Genomic DNA, 13,541 nt, shown 5'->3' with positions numbered 1-13,541 from the left:
AAGGGTGGTTCCTTGTATTCCTGCGTCATGTAGTCAGCCGCTAGTGTGTGTAGGGAGACGGTGTGGAATGCTGCTGACAGGTCTGGTAGAATCATGGCTGCGTAGTGGCCTTTTCCGAGGCGGGTGTTGATGTTGTCTGTGGCAGCGAGTAGGGCTGTCTCGGTGCTGTGGTTGCTTAGAAATCCAGACAGAGAAGTGTCCAGGATGGCGTTGTCCGTGGCTTATCTGGTGGTCTTGGTGAAGTCATGGATGACGTTGAATATGTCTTCTGTGCTGGTGGTGTATGCAACTATTATGTTGTTGCAGAAGCTCCTATCAGTGCTACTGATGCGTTGGTGGTATCTGGACATGGTGTCCTTGTATGTCTAACGTGTGCCTTGCAGTTTATCCTGTATTCGCCATGGTTCTGCAGGTGTGTCTGGAATGTTTGAGTTTGGTGGTGAAATATGCGGATTTGATGCTGCATGTCTGTCGGAGTTGTGTGGTGTGGTGAGTTTGTCTGTGCACTTCGAGGTCCATGTGTGGGATGCCCTGGAAGTGTGTTTGGCATCTGCTGCAGTGTTTTGGGGAGTTGCATTTGAGGGTTGATTACATCTGCTCATCAGTGACTCAGCTCCAGTACCTTTGTGTTGCGTGATGTGTGTGTCCGGCTTGGCTATATTGCCAAGGAAGTGTATGCAGTGATGGATAGTCCATGGGTGCTGTGTGGTGTGGCTGAAGGGTACGCTGTTTACTCCTGCAAAGAAGTGGTCAAGGGTGTCTCCTGCCTTGTGGGTCGGTGTGGATAAGAGTTGCGTCATTCACATGTTGGCGAGCTCTTCATCCAGAAGGTAGTGGAGTTGATGTCTTTGGGGTTGTTGGGGTGGAAGTCCAGGTCGACGATGAGTAGGAAGTCCATGGAGGTTGTGGTGTGGGGTGCAAAGAGGTCATTGGTGGTGTTGGCAAAGCAGTCCATTTGTCCGGGGGGTCTGTAGGCAAGTGTGCCACAGAGTGTGGAGTCAGGGCTAGACTGGACCTGGAAATGCATGACTCTGTGGCGGCAAATATGTTGCTGGAGGTGGTGAGGAACCCTGGGCGGAGTTCGCAGAGTTGCACTACACAGAGCAAAGTGCAAAAAAAACCTCCGCCGTACAACGTGGAGCTCTGCAAGCAGCAGAGTATGATAGAAAAATGCCGTTCACGGTGATTGCACAGTGCCGGATGCTTGTCCGCACAGTGCAATCACCATACACAGCGCAAGCGGTCCCTGCTTTCTTTTTCTGCCGCTCAAGTAGATTTTTACTCGAGCAGTAGCTTTCTCAACGCGAACGGGCAGTTTCTCAATGCGAGCTGTTGCGAGCGTACACAACCACTCACAATGAGAAACCTGACGCCCCAACGTTGAGAAATCTCGCAGGATGTTGATTTTCCACGCTCGTGCTCCCCAACTTGATGTTAACGATCACGAACGAGGAAAAATCTCGCCGGGAGGTTGATTTGCCTCGCTTGTGGTCACCAACTTGACGTTGACAAACGCCAGTGAGGAAAAAACTATGCTCCGAGTTTTTCGGAACTCTGCGAACTCCACATAACGCGGAGTGCGGAAAAGTCTGCAAACCCCATGAGCGGAGCAGAGTTCACTGCCCAGTGTTAGTGGAGAGGCAGAGGGACTTTTACATGCACAATGGTAAGGACTCCTGCCGGGTGTTGCAGGCGGTCCTCCCTCCGGATCTTGTCTCCATCTGGGATTGTGAGGGCGATGTCAGTGGCAGAGGAGTTGGTGGTTCAGCTGTCCAAAAAGAAGGCGATGTTGGGTGATAGTGGGTCCCGGAGGTACCATAGGTACACGGTGTGTCTGAGCAGGGAGTGCATGTTGATGAGGATGCATCCTAGTGTGTTGGCAGTGTTGGCGGCCGTGGTGGAGGTGAAGGTAATGCAGCAGTGGAGGCAGGATAACTGGCCGTGGGTGGTGTACATTGTGGCTTGTTGTCAGTTGTACTTCCTTCTTGGCTTGAGTGCGACAATGGCAGATGAGTCGTAGAGGGAGAGGTAGTGAGATCCAGGATCCCTGGCTCCAGCTGTGCCTGGATCATGGACGGACGCAGACGTGCTTGAATTTTGTGTGTCTCCATTGCACCAGTGGTGCTAATGTGCCACTACTGCAATTACATAGGATGAGCAGCTGGGAGGCAATGTAATTTTCATTGATGTTGGACAATTGTCTGAAGCTGAACATGGCAAAGCGAATTTACCTAAGTAGCAGAAATCACACACACAAAAATAGGAACACTGCAAACACAGTATGCACATATACTAATGGAGACATCTCCCCATTTCATGTTACAGGTGATAAAGGATATGCACTATCTCCATTGCTGATGACACCCCTCAGAGAAAAAAACAACCAGACAGAGAGACATTACAATGTTGCACTTGGATGCACCAGGTACATTGTGGAGAGAACATTTGGTGTTCTCAAGTCATGGTTTAGGTGCCTCGACATTTCAGGCGGCACACTGCTGTACAGCCCTGCATTAGTCTGCAAGATCATCGTGACATGTTGTGTTCTGTACAACATATGTGCCCACACCAATGCATCATGGCTAGAAGTACCAGATTAACGGGACAAAATCTGGAGAATGGCGAAGAAGAAGAGGCTGATGCTGCAAAACCCCCAGCCATGGCTGCATGAACAGCATGAAGGGATACAATCATCCACAATTTTTTCACATGATCACATCAACATATGTCATAGTCTGCATGAGTACATAGATCTGACAAGTGAAAGTTTAACAATGTGCGTTTATAATGGGGAGAGGAGTTGGCCTAACAGCTAGGGCGGTCAACCTCGAGTCTGGGAACTGCATTCGAGTCTTGGCAATTTCTGAACATCTGGTGATTCTGGGAAAATCACTTAATCTCTCCGTGCCTAACAAAAAATTAATGTGTCCTCATGTAACACAACTGGTGCTATGTAAATCGCTCTGATTAAAACTCAGTTAAAATAAAATAAAAAAATGATTGTTGAATTGTATGTTTGTGGGTGGATATGTGTTTTTTTGGGGTCCGAGATTAGATTTAGGGTGTGTTTTAGGGTCCAAGATGAACTTTAGGGTGTGTTTTGGGGTCAGAGATGAAATTACAGGAAATACAGTTCATCTGAGGTAAAACTTGCATTTAGCGTCTAGATTTTTGCCGCATTAACGCTAAAACAACACTTTTTTTTTCTTGCAATAGCAAAATATAGCTAAATGCATGTGAAAACACCAAAAATTACCGCAAAGTCCATTTTGCGTGCAGAAAATAATTGCAAACTCAAAAACGGGCCACAAACACACAGGAAGTGATGTCGGCATGCATCCTGTTGTCTTGAGAAGAACTGTGCACTTTCACTTTAACTTTTGAGCACACTTCTTGTGATTGTGAGGAGTGTTGGAGGTGTTTGGTGTTCTGTGCTGCTGAATTTGTTTTTGAGAGTGTGTTTGTGCCCTGCAAAGTGTCTCTAGTGTCCCTGTGAAGTCTTGTGTAGTTGTCCTTACTTGTGTTTTGTGTCTAGTACTATATTTTGTCAGGTGTGTGTCAAAGGGGTATTTAAAATTATGAATCGTTGTTGTGGTATCTATTGGGGTGTTTGTACTTTTTAGTAGTGGGTTTAGGTGAGTTCTGGGATATGGTGGTGTGGGTAGGGAGGGCAGGTTGTGGGAGGGGGGACCATCAATAGTTTTGACACACCATTGTGCAGTCTCCATCAATGTTATTGTCAAAAGAGCATGTAGGACATGGTTATGTTTGGCTAAACAGGGCCTTCGGAATATGTCACACAAGTCGTATGTGCAAAATGTGTGAATGTGCAAGCATGATTGTCTTGTTTGCCCTCACTCTGCATTATCGTGTCTTGTTGGAATAAAAGGCAAAGTCTACACTTTCATGTATGTCACATGAACTGGAAAAGTACAGTTACAGAGCATTTACATTGAAAGTGATCAATTGGATCATGACTAGGACACAGGTGTAAATTATTATTTTTGGCTACCAACACACATATTTGTTTTATGTCTCACAGCTGGAAGACCACTCATCATACAGGGGGACATCAACGTCTTCAGAGCCCCACATACCACTGGTGAGTACACACATTAAAGGTTGTCAATGTGAGCTGAGATGAGTTTCAAGATCAAATCATGTCCTCAGTACAAGGCAGTGTGTGTGGGTATCACATGTACCTTGACTCCAGTGTGATGGGATTTGGTGGAAGTGTGAAGGGTGAACAAACTTGTGAGTGAAGATGGAGGAATGCATATGTCTTCATGATGTGCGTTTGCACATCCCCAGTCAGTGATACCCATGCAAGACTTATCAGTGTGTTCTGTCTATACAGCACATACATGCTGATTCCAGAGCGTACAGACAGGAGAGGAGACATGTGAGTGGTGTTGGTGTTGAACATGACCAGACATGTAATGCGTGCACATCCTTGGCTGAGATGACTGTACAGGTGTGCCAGATTATGCATGAGTAGGTAGTGTTTTCCTGGTTGTGCTATATCAGATACTGGTTGACACAGTACTATTGTATGTATGTAAGTATGTAAGCAGCATTACAGCTTTGAAAGTTGTCGATGGCGTAGCTGAAAGCCAAGTCTTCCAATGGCACGTTCACCCACCAACTTGCAAAGATGGTCCTATGTATGTAATTGGCATGTTTTGTCACTGCAATGGTGTTGTAAAGCTGTCTCCTTGGACTCATTCCCCTCATTTGACTCAAAGCCACTCTTGCAGAATCTGTGATGTTAGCTCACATGCATTTTCAAGGCATTCTTCTAATCCAAATGTTTTAACACAAAATATCTTATACAACGCTGGACTTTACAATGCAAATCTTTACAACACATTCACCATCAAATCTCAATGACTTTTCTGACTACAGGGGGCCTTACTTTTGGGAATGTCTTGTACAATTTAGCGGTATACAGTCCTGTGTTTTGAAATTTCAGCAGAGTCAAAGATGTGGATTAAACCACGTTGGTCACAATCACCACCACAACGTCACCTATTTTGAGGTAGTGCTGGAAAGAGGGGCTGCATCTCATGTACAAGTCAGTGTTCATACGCCTAATGTTGATTTGCCATGTGTGATGCTTGATGCAGCACCAGTGAAAGTGACAGTAGGGCTTCTCCAGGATTGTTCATGTGCATGGAGGGACGCCTTCCTACACATGAACAATTGTTACGTGCAACACAGACACCCTGCACTCTGGTGCAAGGGTACCTGAATTGGTGCAAAGTAGTCAAAACTAGCATAATCGCAGGATAAAAGGCAAGGCTGCACCATATGTCAGAATACGCTCCACGGGATCCGGTTGTTGAGATAAGGGTTTGCAAGACAGTGCAAGAACACAGGGTGTTCGCACTGTCAAGCGAGTGACAAAGGGAAGGGAAGGGGTCAGCAGGGAAAAAGGATCTGAAATGACAAAACAATACACTGTATAAATTAAACAAGCACAAGTTTGACTACTCTCATACACTCTCACTAAACCTTTAATACCTGATAGAGCCTTGTGATAATCCCCACTGAGTACATGAAGCTTCTGTATGCATACGGGAGCTCCTAAGAACAAATCACATGTAGGAAAACAGAGGTTATACTTCAGACTGGCCAGTGCATGTGTCATATACTGTGAAAGCACCATTCATGAATAAATCATATCCCTCTTTACCCTGTTGAACTGTGGTTTAGAGCATCCCTTCCCTTTGATAAATGTGAAGAAAAAAACGTATGGAGAACATAAGGAGAGACTGCCCCAATCAACGTGCTTCCTACAGTTCCATCCAATGTGTGGAAAGCAAGTAAAGAAATAACAAAGGCTTGAAAACGGAAACGTGTAGTTGCGACCACCACTACCGTTCCGCCAGAAGAACAAAAGAATAGTTTCATATAGCTACAAACAGAAACGGCAACACGTGGTTGCTATCACCACCGTGTTCCGCTCTGAACAATCCTGAGACCAAAAATGTCAATGTTTGCCCTTGCCGGAAACGGGTAGTTGTGACCACCACTACCGTCCCGGGCTTCAATAGAGCACATTTGGATCAAGTGCCTACGGTAGCGTGCAGCAGCCTACCACCACGCTCCGCCGTTAAATCCAATAGATAGTTACGGCACGGTAACTCGAGGCAGGTACCCCTGAGTTCCGCTCAAACACCAAGAAGCACACGCGAAGTTAAAGGCACTCCGCTTCCATAACGTGTCTCTCGGAATACTAAACATCCAGCGAGCGTCTCTCGCTGAAGACTTCCCCGGTATCCCTCTAACCGGCACCATGAGACGCTTTGAGTACGGCGTCGGAATCCCAGACCTGGAGCAACAGAAGGCAAGGCGTTCCTCCCTCGGCCACGGCGAGCGAACACCAAACAGGAAGTAGAATTACGCGCAACGACCAATAGCGCATGTCAGCATTATACTCCTCCTCGACAGGAGGATCATGGGAGTTGTAGTTCTACCCTTTAGGCAGGCGCAAGGCAGTCCGATCCTGACACCATAGTCTTCATAATACGGTGCAGCCTTGTGTTTCTAAAGTGGCGGAGTTCAAGTTCAAGTTCAGGCATTTATAAAGCGCACTACTCACCCAGAGGGTCTCAAGGCGCTAGAGGGAGGGGTTCATTGTTAGTCGAATATCCATGTTTTCAGTTCTTTTCTGAAGGAGGTGTGATTCTGAGTAAGGCGGAGGTGGGTGGGGAGTGAGTGTCAGGTCTTGGCAGCTAGGAAGGAGAAGGATCTGCCACCCATGGTGGTTTTTCGGATGCGCGGGACTGCGGCGAGGGCTTGATTGGATGATCTTAGTTGGCGGGTGGGATGGTAGAAGGACAGTCGGGTGTTGAGGCATTCGGGTCCTAGATTATAAAGGGCCTTGTGTGCGTGGGTAAGAAGGCGGAAAGTAATTCTTTTGTTGACGGGAAGCCAGTGGAGGTTTTTTAAGTGACCGGTGATGTGCTCTTGGCGCGGGATGTCTAATATGAGTCTCGCTGATGCGTTTTGGATGCGCTGGAGCTTTTTCTGCAATTTTGTTGTAATTCCGGCATAGAGTGTGTTGCCATAGTCCAGTCGGCTCGTGACCAGTGCATGGGTGACAGTTTTTCTCGTTTCGAGGGGGATCCAGCGGAAGATCTTTTTGAGAATGCGAAGGACGTTAAAGCAGGAGGACGATACGGCGTTGACTTGTCTGGACATTGAGAGAGAGGAGTCTAGAATGAAGCCAAGGTTACGTGCATGGTCTGTGGGTGAGGGCGCTGATCCCAAAGCGGAAGGCCACCAGGAGTCGTCCCAAGCTGAGGGGGAGGATCCTAGGATGAGCACCTCCGTTTTGTCTGAGTTGAGTTTTAAGCGGCTCTGTTTCATCCATTCGGCTACTTCTTTCATACCTTTGTGAAGGTTGTTTTTGGCGGTGTTGGGGTCTTTGGTGAGGGAAAGGATTAGCTGGGTGTCGTCGGCGTAGGAGATGATGTTGAGGTTGTGTTGACGTGCGATGGAGGCGAGGGGACTCATGTAGACGTTGAAGAGGGTGGGACTGAGTGAGGAGCCTTGAGGTACGCCGCAGATGACTTCGGTGGGCTCTGAGTAGAAAGGGGGGAGTCGGACTCTCTGGGTTCTCCCGGCTAGGAACGAGAAGATCCAGTCCAAGGCTTTACCTTGAATGCCGATGTTGTTGAGGCGTTGTATGAGGTGTTATGACAGACAGTGTCGAAGGCGGCGGAGAGGTCGAGTAGAATGAGGGCCACTGTTTCACCGTTGTCCAGGAGTGCTCGGATGTCGTCGGTCGCCGCAATGAGGGCGGTTTCGGTGCTGTGTTTGGCTCGAAAGCCGTTCTGTGAGGGATCCAGGGAGTTGTTGGATTCAAGGAAGGCTGCGAGTTGGCTATTGACGGCTTTCTCGATGACTTTGGCCGGGAAAGGGAGGAGGGAAATGGGTCGGTAGTTTTTCAGTTCTGAGGGGTCTGCTGTTGGTTTTTTCAGAAGGGCGCTGAGTTCGGCGTGTTTCCATATTTCTGGAAAGGTGGCGGAGTTGAAGGAGCAGTTGATGACGTCGCGGAGATGGGGGGCGATGATGGAGTCAGCTTTGTTGAAGATGTAGTGGGTACAGGGGTCAGAAGGTGAGCCAGAGTGGATTGAGTTCATGAGGCGAATGGTGTCTTCAATGGTGACTGGGTTCCAAGAGTTAAGGTAGTTAGTTGGAAGGGTGGGATCTGAAGGGGGTGGGATGAGTTGTTCATTGGGAGTATTCTTGAAGCTGTTGTGGATGTCGGCAATTTTGTTGTAGAAGAAGGAGGATAACGCATCGCAGAGGTCTTGGGAGTTAGTGATGTCGTTGGATGCTGCGGGAGGGTTGGTGAATTCTTTGACGATATTGAAGAGTTCCTTGCTGTTATGAGAATTGTTGTCGAGATGGTCCTTAAATGCTGATTTCTTGGCGGATCGAATCAGTTGGTGGTGTTTGCGGGTGGCTGTCTTGAGGGAGGTCATGTTGTCTGAGGTTGGTTCTTTTCTCCAATTCTTCTCCAGGGTGCGGCATGTCTTCTTGGATTTTTTAAGGTCATCATTGAACCAGGGAGCCTTCTTGCTGGATGATTTCAACTGGTGTTTTTTCAGGGGTGCTAGTTCGTCTGCACTGTGGGTAATCCACTGCCTGAGGTTGGTGGCTGCTTGGTCTGGGTCCGTTGCAGGGGTGGGAGTATTTAGGCTGAGTGATGTGAGGAGTTGGTCGGTGGTGATTTTGTTCCATTTTCTTCGGGGAATGGGTTGTGGAAGGTTGTGGGTCAGGGTTGTTTTGTAGCTGAAGTGAACACAGCTGTGATCCGTCCAGTGGAGAGCTGTAGTGTGATCGAAGGAGATGTGTTTGCTGGAGGTGAAAATAGGGTGGAGCGTGTGTCCGGCTGTGTGAGTGGGGGTGTTAACAAGTTGTTTGAGTCCGAGATTGGCCATGTTGTCCAGAAGGGTGGTGGTGTTGTTGTCGAGAATGTTGTCAAGGTGGTAGTTGAGGTCTCCTAGAAGAATGTAGTTCTCTGAGGCGAGGGCGTGCGGGGTGACGAAGTCAGTGATGACGTCGCTGAATTGAGATCGGGAGCCTGGGGGTCTGTAAATGAGGGTTCCTCTAAGTGTGGACCTGGGGTCGGTGTGGATCTGAAATTGGAGGTGTTCGGCGGATGCAAGATTGTCGTCAGAGCTGGTTGTAATTTTGATGGTGTTTCTATGGACGATGGCGATGCCTCCTCCAGTTTGATCGGTGCGGTCTTTCCGAATGATCTTGTAAGAGTCCGGTATGGCTATGGCGATGTCAGGGGCAGAGGATGCATTCATCCATGTTTCAGTGAGGAAAGCGATGTCAGGTGACGCGGTGTCGATTAGGTCCCAGAGTTCGGTTGCATGTCTGTGGACCGAGCGGGTGTTCAGTAGGATGCATTTCAAGTCGTTGGGTTCGGTGCTGAGTGTGGAGGAAGTGTGTTTGGTGAGGGTCCTGAAGCAGTTGAACTTACAGGAGAGACAAGAGAATGGGCCGTGGGTACGTCCTGGGGTGGCTGCGCAGCAAAGTGGGGTGCGTCCGGGGTTGAGGGCGAGGAGAGTAGCGGCATCATAAGTTACTCTGGGGGGTTGGGAGCGGCATAGAGCAGGGGGACGGGCGCTGGGTGCGGTCCAGGCGCGGACGGGCGCAGACGGGCTTACCTTTGGCGCACCTTCGGCGCAACTGGGGCGCGACCGCTGCGCGCAAAAGCTTCTGTCATAAGAGGATAGTGGAAGGGGAGGGGCGAGGCAGGCTCAGCTGGGAGGCGGGAGCGTGATTGGAGGGACGGGCTTGGACGTCACAAGAAGCAAATGGCTGCAACAATAACAACTACTTAACGCAGGGAGAGGTTGGGGCGAGCAGTGGAGCGCTTATTACAAAATAGTTATTTTACAAATGAAATGGCTGAGACAAAGTAGCGCTATGAGCACAGCACATTAAAAGTATCAGGCGGCGCTATGAGATTGAGCACAGTGCAATGATTAAAGCAGCAAAGCAGCGCTGAGGTCAGAGCACTTTTAAAATACAATACAATGCGGCGCAATGGAAATACAGCTGGAAGAATGCAAAGAGCACAAGCAGCGTAGGAGTAGCGCTACGATACCCAGGAGGACAGAGGGGAGCAACCGGATCTGCACGAGTCAGGACGGTCACAGCTCTCGGAGAGGAGGGGTCGGCCTAATCTATCTGTGGGAGGCAGGCTCAGCTGGGAGGCGGGAGCGTGATTGGAGGGACGGGCTTGGACGTCACAAGAAGCAAATGGCTGCAACAATAACAACTACTTAACGCAGGGAGAGGTTGGGGCGAGCAGTGGAGCGCTTATTACAAAATAGTTATTTTACAAATGAAATGGCTGAGACAAAGTAGCGCTATGAGCACAGCACATTAAAAGTATCAGGCGGCGCTATGAGATTGAGCACAGTGCAATGATTAAAGCAGCAAAGCAGCGCTGAGGTCAGAGCACTTTTAAAATACAATACAATGCGGCGCAATGGAAATACAGCTGGAAGAATGCAAAGAGCACAAGCAGCGTAGGAGTAGCGCTACGATACCCAGGAGGACAGAGGGGAGCAACCGGATCTGCACGAGTCAGGACGGTCACAGCTCTCGGAGGGGAGGGGTCGGCCTAATCTATCTGTGGGAGGCAGGCTCAGCTGGGAGGCGGGAGCGTGATTGGAGGGACGGGCTTGGACGTCACAAGAAGCAAATGGCTGCAACAATAACAACTACTTAACGCAGGGAGAGGTTGGGGCGAGCAGTGGAGCGCTTATTACAAAATAGTTATTTTACAAATGAAATGGCTGAGACAAAGTAGCGCTATGAGCACAGCACATTAAAAGTATCAGGCGGCGCTATGAGATTGAGCACAGTGCAATGATTAAAGCAGCAAAGCAGCGCTGAGGTCAGAGCACTTTTAAAATACAATACAATGCGGCGCAAAGGAAATACAGCTGGAAGAATGCAAAGAGCACAAGCAGCGTAGGAGTAGCGCTACAATACCCAGGAGGACAGAGGGGAGCAACCGGATCTGCACGAGTCAGGACGGTCAGGGCGGAGAGTGTTGTTGAGCCAAGGAGGCTAATGACACTCTCCACCACTTCCTAGTACATATCCCCCATTGTTCATGTACAGAAAGACACACCTTCATGTACATCTACGAAACATGGATTTTTGCATATTGCATGTGTGCTGCACAAGGCAGCACACATTGAAGAATCTACTACTTTGAGAAATGCATTGCCAATCATCCTTTTGACTCATTTTGAAATGGATTCTCAAGGTCTAATACCTGTTGCTGGCGAATATGTAGACCACCCCTGTACGTAGGGGGCAGCGTCAAATACAATGGGTGCTGTGCTGGAACGACCCACACAACACCCACTGGACGCACCTTTCACACTAGCCATAGAGTGAAAGGGTACATGATGTACAAGCCAGGTTACTTGTCTTAATGCTGCCTTGTACGTAATGTGCAGCCCCTTTCTCCACAATGATGTCACTGAAAGTGATGTTATGGTGTCAATAGTGGTTTGTCGAAAGCCCCTGACAGGGTCATGGTGGTGTGACACTGCCAGTCACATGCCATGCACTGTCATGTCAATGTTACCAGCAAGTTGTAACTGATTAATTAACAATCAATTAGTAATTCATAGATTAAAAATAAATTACTTCCCACCCTTTACAGCTATAAACCCCACAGCAGACACCTAAAATTATTTACACAATTATCAATCAAATCAATCAAAAACTCGCTTTATTCGATTATAGCACATGATAATCATAAAAGCACAATAAAAAGGAATCTCATAAAATCGGTCATAACATACATAATATTAAACATTCTTAAGAAGAAATCGCTTCATTAAATTGTTTCATGATTTTCTGTAGAATTGATTTCTTACATTTAAAAACGTTCTTTAAAAACGATAAAACAGATATAATAGTAAATTCATCTTCCAGTAGTTATAAAACAAGGAAAGCCGGATGACATTGCCTTAGGCCGATTTTCCTTAAAAGGGGGAGAATCCAGTGCTTTCTTTCCCACAAGTAAAATCTACAGAAAAATAATACATGGATAGAGGACTGGTACGATAGGCCACCACAAGAGCATTTACACAGATTCCTGGACCAATTATTCTGATCTGGGAATGAGATTGATCTATGTATGGTTCCCAGACGAAAGCGAGTTAGCCGGACCCTACTATAATCTCCAATGGGCAGCCCTAAATAGGGCCGAATTTTCAAGGACATTAAGGTAGAATAATGGGCAAGGACTGTTGGCTTTTTTAGTTCTACCCCTCTTCTAAGATCTTCCACAAAAGACAAACATTTATTTTTAAATCCTTCCTAGATATGGAGCCTATTGTGGTTGGTTCAGTAAAATACTCAGGGTGGCCTATGCTGAACATGAACTTTCTGATATAATCCTGCCATTTTATATTCTTAGCCCCTTCTAAATTGAGGTAATCTGTTAGAATTTGTTTATTTAAACTTGTCTGGTCTGTGGTCCAGATCCTAAACCATAACAGTACTGGGTGAATTTTCATTAAGTCCGTGAGGTGGTGAATGCCTAGTTCAGTGTGGCAGATAAAAGAGGATGTGTTGACTGGGAGGGTCAATATATATCTCAAGAACCTATTCTCTATAATCTGCAGGGCAGTCACATCCTCTTAGCCCCATATACCTACTCCATAAATTGCAGTTGCAACGCACTTAGCGTTATATATCTGTAGTAGTTCTGTTGGGGCTCTTTTGCCGATTTTCCTACTGAAATTTATTAAGGCGGTTACGGTTTTAATACATAATATCTTCCTTGTTTTGACCGCCTGGGACCACGTCCCCCTTCTGTCAAATAAAATTCCGAGATAAGAGAATGTGTCCAAACTTTTCATGTCATTAGAATTTAACACAAAAGGACGGGTTTTACTACTACCTATCCTGCCCTTCATCACATAAGTCTTTGGGATATTAACGTTAAGGCCTAAATTAGACATGAATTCAGCACAGCAACTAATGACCCTCTGTAAAGCTATCGGGGTGCGGGCCATTAGCACTGCGTCGTCTGCATACATCAGGGCTGGGATTGGGCGGCTACCTATTAGGGGTAAGTCCTGACACTCCTCCACTTTCGCCCTTCCCAGATCATTTATGTATAAAGTAAATAGAAAAGGGGCAAGGATGCAACCTTGCTGCACTCCTCGCTTTACGTCAAAATGTTTAATGCATTTGCCACCTTCCCTAAACCTGACCGTTGCATTGGCCCCTTGATACATCTGTGCCACGATGCGAATTATAGGTGGATCCACTCCCAATGTTTCTAGGATTTTCCAAAGCTTTTTGTGGATAACACAATCAAAAGCCGCGGATAAGTCCACGAAGGTCAGGAAAAGTCTACTCCTTTTAGCCCTTATATATTTGCTAATTAACATGTTCAAATTCAAGCCTTGCTCTACCATCCCTAGTCCCTTGCGGAACCATATTGGAGGTCACTAACGGCCGAGTGCTCCTAC

This window comes from Lissotriton helveticus, chromosome 3_1, assembly GCF_964261635.1.
Source record: "Lissotriton helveticus chromosome 3_1, aLisHel1.1, whole genome shotgun sequence".
NCBI lineage: Eukaryota > Metazoa > Chordata > Amphibia > Caudata > Salamandridae > Lissotriton > Lissotriton helveticus.
This window is presented reverse-complemented; position numbering follows the sequence as displayed.